The 6,766-nt window shown below is 39.5% G+C and overlaps 1 pseudogene; it reads right to left on the bottom strand.

The window, feature by feature from the left end:
* Positions 1-602: 602 nt before the first annotated feature.
* LOC138153141 (Y-box-binding protein 1 pseudogene) lies at positions 603-1,385 on the bottom strand (annotated as a pseudogene).
* Between the last annotated feature and the right edge of the window lie 5,381 nt (positions 1,386-6,766).

Genomic DNA, 6,766 nt, shown 5'->3' with positions numbered 1-6,766 from the left:
GTTCTAACTGTTGCTTCTTGACTCACCTACAGGTGGGAAACAAGTAAGATGATCTGTTACTGTCTGAGGATCTGTCACATTTTGTGGTGATTTAAATAGGCTTTCGTGTATTCAAAGAATCAGAAATTATTTTTCTTTTCTGGAACTCCTTTGCTTTCTACATAATTCAGTGAATGCTGACAATTTGGTCTCTAATTCCTTTTCTTTAAAAAATAAACCTGCTTTTCCGGTAATTTGTGGTGTGCATGTTGCCAAACTCTAACTCACAGAATCTTTAGCATAACCTTGCTGGCATGTGAAATGAGTACAACTGTTAGCAACTTGAACATTCTTAGGCATTGCTCTTCTTTAGGACTGTAACATAAACTGATCTTTTCTAAGCCTATAGCCACTCATGATTTTTCCAAATTTTCTGGTATACAGAATGCAGCACTCTAACATGAGTGGCCACTGGCTTAGTTCTAGATATCTGGTCAACAGCAAAAATCAAGCACTTAGGTCTTCCATTCCAAATATTTTGCTTATTTATTGTTACTGCAGGAATTTCATCTTCTTTCTTCTTTTGTGAATTCTAAACCCGATGATGGTGGTTAAACCAGCATTTACTCAGTCCCACCCCTCGGAACAGACTTATTCTGAGCTGGTGTTTCTGCTGCTTGTGTCTCTTTGCCATTTTGTGGTTTAGGGTTTCCTACCAGAATGTCCGTATGGTGGTACCCACTTTGAGGTGGCAGGTCTCATCTCCTTGGTGCTATTTGGCTTCTTTACTTTCCTCTCTATGCTGTCATTGCCTAAGAGGGCCCCTGCAAAACCATAGTTTATAACCCAATGCATAGTCTGTCTCCAGGTCTACCTTGTTCTCCTGCATTCTGGTTGTTAGCACTCTCCATTACTTCTCTTGGCACAGTGGGGTTAGTATACTGTGGTTGATGCCCATACGCTCTCTGCATACAGTAAGGCGGGAACCGCTGCATGTGTTATGGATGGCGTTGTCGAGACTGGCCTTCTCGAGAACTCTCTGATCTCTCATTCTTTTCCCCACTCTCACTATTCTGGTAATTCTTCTGGTAGTTCCGCGCAGGACCCCTACAACATGGATAACATCTGTAATGGCTGTCATCCTCTGCATATTTACTGCCTGAAACCTGAACGCCACCAGGACCAGTAACATTAGCTGCTTTTACACCCTTTTCTCCAACAACATCAAACTCCACAGTCTCTCCATCTCCCAAACTGCGAAGGTACTTTCTAGGGTTATTCTTCTTTATGGCAGTCTGGTGTACAAACACATCTTCCTTGGTGTCATTGCTGTTGATGCCACCATAGCCTTTTCTTACATTGAACCATTTTACTGTTTCCAAAACGTTCCTTGCAATGGCCGTCATGTCCTCGCCAGAGATGTGAGGTCTTAGGGACCGCCGATGCCAGTGATGCTGGGCTTGGTACTGGTGGTCTTAAGACAGGGTGGCGGGTGGCTGGGTCTCGGCCTCGCTCCTCTTTGTTGTGGTGACGGTGACTGGGTCCAGATGTGGCAGCAGCGGCTCTTCCTGGGGTGTGATGGTGACCAGGCCAGCAGCCAGAGGTGGGGCTCCTCTCAGGACTCTCTGGGGTCTGCTCTAGCTACCAGTCCTGCTGCTGGTGCTGTCGCTCTTCTTTCCTCAGTTTTTTGTAAAGCCTCATTGAACAACCAAGTTGTTTTCCTGTTCTTCTTTTTCTTTGGGATGTTTTTTGTTGCTGTCTCCTATATAATACGTGAATCTCTGTTCACAGTTCTTCAGTCACTCTACCAGATGTAATCTTTTAAGTCTATCCATCACTTACACTTCTTATTGATAAGGGATGTTATTTAGATCATATCTATATGACCTTATGTTTTTTTCTCTATTTTCTTCAATTTAAGTATGAATTTTGCAACAGGGAACTCATGATCTGAGTATTAGTCAGCTTCAGGTCTTGTTTTTTCTGACTACATAGTTTCTCCAATTTTAACTGCAGTTTATAATCAACTTGATTTTGATATTGACCATTTGGTGATGTCCACATGTAGAGTTGCCTTTTGGATGTTTGAAAAAGACTGTTTGTTATGACCAGTGAGACCTCTTGACAAAACTCCATGAGTCTCTGCCCTGTTCCATTTTGTGCCCCAAAGCCAGATTTGCCTGTTATTCCAATTACCTTTTGATTTCTTACTTGAACATTCCAATTACCTATGATTAATGTGACATCATTTCTATGTTATTTCTAGAAGATGTTGCAAATTTTATAGAATTGAGCAACTTTGGCCTTTTTGGCATCAGTAGTTAGAGCATAGACTTGTATATTACTGTGATGCTGAACAGTTTACCTTGGATCTGAATGTGTATCATTATGTCATTTTTGAGATCATACCCCATTACTGCTTTTCTCACCCTTTTATTGACTGCGAAGGCTACTCCATTTCTTCTAGGGGATTCTTGCCCAGAGTGGTACATATAATAATCACCTGAATTAAATTTACTCATTCCTATCCACTAAAGTTCACTGACACCCAAGATGTTGATGTTTGAGTTTCCATTTCCTATTTGACTGTATCCAACTTAAATTTACATAGTTGTGAATTCCAAGTTCCTATGTGCTATTGATCTTTTCAGCACTGTATCTCTCTTTCATGACATGATACATCTGTAACTGAGTTTCCTTTTGGCTTTGGCCTAGCAGCTAAGTCAAATCCTTTTATTAAGTTTGGATTCAGTCAAAGGCCTGAACTTGAGGACATAGAGGTCCACATGTGCCCTTGAGGCCACAGGTTCCCCACGCCTGGTCTAGTGGCTTCAATTCTTTCTAGAACCATTTGTAGTTGTCCTCCATTCTTCCTCTGTAATGTGTTGAACACCTTCTGAACTGAGGGCCTCATCTTCTGTTGTTATATTTCCTCCAATTGATCATTGTCTTGACATGGGGGTGGGGTTTGTGTAGCTCAATGAAAATATGAGCTATGCTTTACCTGCTTACAAAACAGAAGGTCATAGTAAGCATTCTGATAAATGTTGATGCACTAGAGAAGGAAATGGCAAACCATCCCAATATCTTTATCAAGAAAACTCCCATGGACAATATTAAAATGACTATGGTTATTTAAACATTTAAGAATTTTAAAATGTTTGTTGTTTTCTTGTTCATTCTCAGAATTCTACTAATGCATAATAGTTATATTCTCTGCAAAACTGCTAGATTCTGGGTAATTAATTGCAATTGATGGGAGGGGAGAAAAGGAAAGTAAGCTAACTGGTAGAGACAAACAAGATTACGTCACATTGATTTCAAGGATGATGTGATACTACTTTCATTATTCTGGTGCCAGCAGCCTCCCCAGAATGTTGCAGGGTCACAGCTTTTAGAGCTACAGGGCTCAGGTTTAAATCCTGAGTATGCCCTTTAATCTTTGTGTGTGAACTTGGCCCAGTCATTTAAGTTCTCTTGTGCATTGGGAAATATAAAATGAGAGAGGAACCAGGCTAGATGTCCTCTTAGACCCCTTATATCTCTAAATCTATGCTTCTATGACCTATCCTATTTGACACAGTTCTGTACGTGTCCTAAGAGGTATATTAGTACAATCATGGTTTTCTATTAGTTGTTTCCACTTTTTGTCCTTAGAGACCCTGCCATTTACATGAGCTTTCTAGGATAGAATTTTGCTTACAGTAGTTTTAGAAAAGAATAGGGATAGATACTGGATATATGACTTCTTTGGTGTAGGGAACTACCAGATAATGAAATGTCCTCTACCCAATGCAAATCAGCACCTTATGTGCAACTCCTATTCTTAGATAGTTTCAGAAAACACCAGAAACTTCAGTGTTTTGCCCAAGGTCATATATCTAGTGTTCAGAGGAGTTAGAATTTTAATCTCAGTTCTCCTGGCTCTAAGTCTGGATCACTACCCACTAAGCAGTACAGCCTTTGGTATTTTATGAGAATAAAATTCACATTGGAGGTCTACCTCATCCAGGTCTAAATATTTGTTGATTTCCAACCCAGCAGAGGAATAGGTAGAGTTGGTCTTTTTAAATGATAGAGCATAATGCCCTTAGAATATATTTAGTTAACAAGTATGAAAGTACAGTGAAATCTCTGGAAAACCAGAGCATGGGCTAAAAACTTTTAGGCTAAAATTTGTAATAATAGGTATTTCCCTATGTCCATTTGTGGTTTGCAGGAATATCCTTGAACCCTTCATATATCAGAATTCATTTATTGAGTGTTGCATTGAACTTCTGTTCTTTATTACTATGACAGCAATGGTATTAACTCAATCCAATCTTCCAACAGAGAGAAAATATAACTCACCATTTCCCAAAGCTGTTTTCTCTCAGTCCAAGTTTTTTTTTCTCCTTAAATAGCCAGATATGTCAATATTATCTACCAGTTGAAGTGTCTGGGAAAGGCAGACCATAAAACAACTACTTAGAGTCCATTGAGGTGCAAGTGGATTGCAAAGGAATAGTGATAGGATTCTAAAATCACTCACTATCCCCTTAGCTTTTTCTCTTGCTCCCTCCCCCCTCTCCTTTGTACTTGATCTTTCTCTCCCCTGGGAACTGAACTACATGGTTTATTCTAGTTCAGGCTATATACTGCTGGTTAAGTGCCATCTATATCTCAACAGCCAACAGGTCACTCTGTTGTTTCTTGGAAAGAGAAGGCTTCTCTATCTGTCTGTCAAATCTGTGAACTCCCACAGTTCCCTAGAGTGTAAACTGAAAGAAAATCTTATTGTGATCATCCATTTCCTAGCCAACACTAACATAATGGGGAGCATGTAAACAGTTGGCTGGCTCAATTGTAGCAATGATTGAAGCAAATCAAGTGCAGCTTTGACTCCAACAATGGGATCTTCACTCTGTATGCAAATTTTCCAGGGCTTTCATTTCTCTTCCTTTTACACATCAGGGTGTACAAACTCAATAGCCTCTTGCACACACACAAGACCCTCCAAAGGTCCAGAATGGGCAAGGCTTCAGAAACCCCTGTTCCAAACCCCCAATCCCCTTGACTTTGGACAACATTTGTTGAATGCAAAAGGCAAAATCCATAGCTAGATTTTCTTTAGGCATTTTCTGTTGTTGCGCTTTTTTTTTTTTTTTGGTTTCCCAAGTCTGTGAAAGCATCCATTTTGCTAACTTTTTTTGTATGTTAATGTCATATTATAGACCAAGTGTGCATTACAGATCCAAGAAATATGAAGTTAATTATACATTACTATGAGCCCTGCATTATGGAATGATTCCATTGCCCTTCAAAGAAGCATGAAATACTTGAATAGTAAGAATAGAAAACATATGACAGAATGAAGAAAGCAAGGGAAGTGTTGCCAGGTTTGGGCTTTTTATTGTTTTGTTTTGTTTGACCAATTTTATTAACCCAAAGGTAACAAAAAACTCTTTAATCCTAACTTTAATGTTAGGATTTGATAGTCTCTTCCTATAATTCTCATGTTGAATTTTGCTAGGTTTTCAGAATCTGTTTTAATTTGGAGGGCGAAAATATCATTGCAGTAGCATTCAGAAGCAGCAGGTTCATTACCTTAAAGGCAAAGGTCTAGCTTACAAATGGAGGCATGCCTAGCTTTCTCTTTTTTCTGGCTGTGTATTTAAGAGATAAGCCAACTGCGGCAGTTTTCAGCAATTTGAATAACAGGTGCCTGCAAATTTTCTTCAAATCTCTGCAAATGAAAAGGTGATGGGGGCCTCATCCTAAATTATCTTTTTCAAGTATGTTTATAGGGGAAATGCTCAGAGGTCTTGGCATCCACTAACCTTTTCCACTCCAAACCTCTCATTCATTCATTCATTTACTTATTTGCTTTTGACTAAATGTAATGTAAGCAAGTGTCTATATGATAGAATACATCCAGTTCCAAAGTGAACATTTCAGTTAATCATCCAGATGTTAGAGTCTTCCAAGTATCTAGTTTTTGAGTGTCATATGTGCATTTGGGTGGGTGACTAGGGGGAAAATCATTTGGTTTTATATACAAGATGTTCTAAAAGTCAGGGCATTTTGAAACTTTAATAACTTCAAAATGCACTAACATTTTTTGGGGGAATATATGGGCATAGGAATATGTACACTCTTAATCCATGAACTACCTAGACTGGTGGCCATTCTTTACTAAACATTTTTATTGTGGTTGTTTCTGCTTTTTCACCAACTTTCTTTTCAGAAGTTTTACGTTAGAATGGGTAGAAAGCTGGCCAGAGAAACAGGAGCAGGGAGCAGGAAGTGGAACAGTAGAGGATTTAGCTCTGGGAAGTTAGGTGAGCTCTGGCCTCAGCTCCTACCCAGCTTACTTCAACATGGTGCATAGTGTGAAATTTGGCCCCCAGGCTCAGTTTCAACACATGAATGGTCATGCCACTAGCCTCCATAACTTCTGTGTCAACAACTTGAGTATAGTGGAGAAGGGATTGAAATTTAGAAACAGGGAAGAGAAAGATTCAGTCCCCACATTAAAAGTTTATTCTTCTTGGATTGGAGCCCTAGTTCCTTCAACCGGCCCTATTCTCCTTCTCTGGCTAGTGCAGAAGCGGTCTTTCGGAGAATGCTGGATAAAGCTTGGAGATAAGTGCTTGTAAGTGTTTTCTGTGTGCAGGCACTCTGCTAAGAACTTTACAAATATCTCACTTAATTCTCACAACAGATCAATCTTGAGTGACAGGTGCTATTATTATGCTGATTTTAGAGATGAAGAAAGTGAGACAGAAAAAAGTAACTTTCCCAAGGT

The sequence above is a fragment of the Petaurus breviceps genome, unplaced genomic scaffold (genome assembly GCF_028583685.1).
Source record: "Petaurus breviceps papuanus isolate PSGF00001 unplaced genomic scaffold, PetGlider_PUasm1.0 90977, whole genome shotgun sequence".
Lineage (NCBI taxonomy): Eukaryota > Metazoa > Chordata > Mammalia > Diprotodontia > Petauridae > Petaurus > Petaurus breviceps.
The sequence above is the reverse complement of the archived record's forward strand: the minus strand, read 5'-3'. Positions and strand labels throughout refer to the sequence as shown.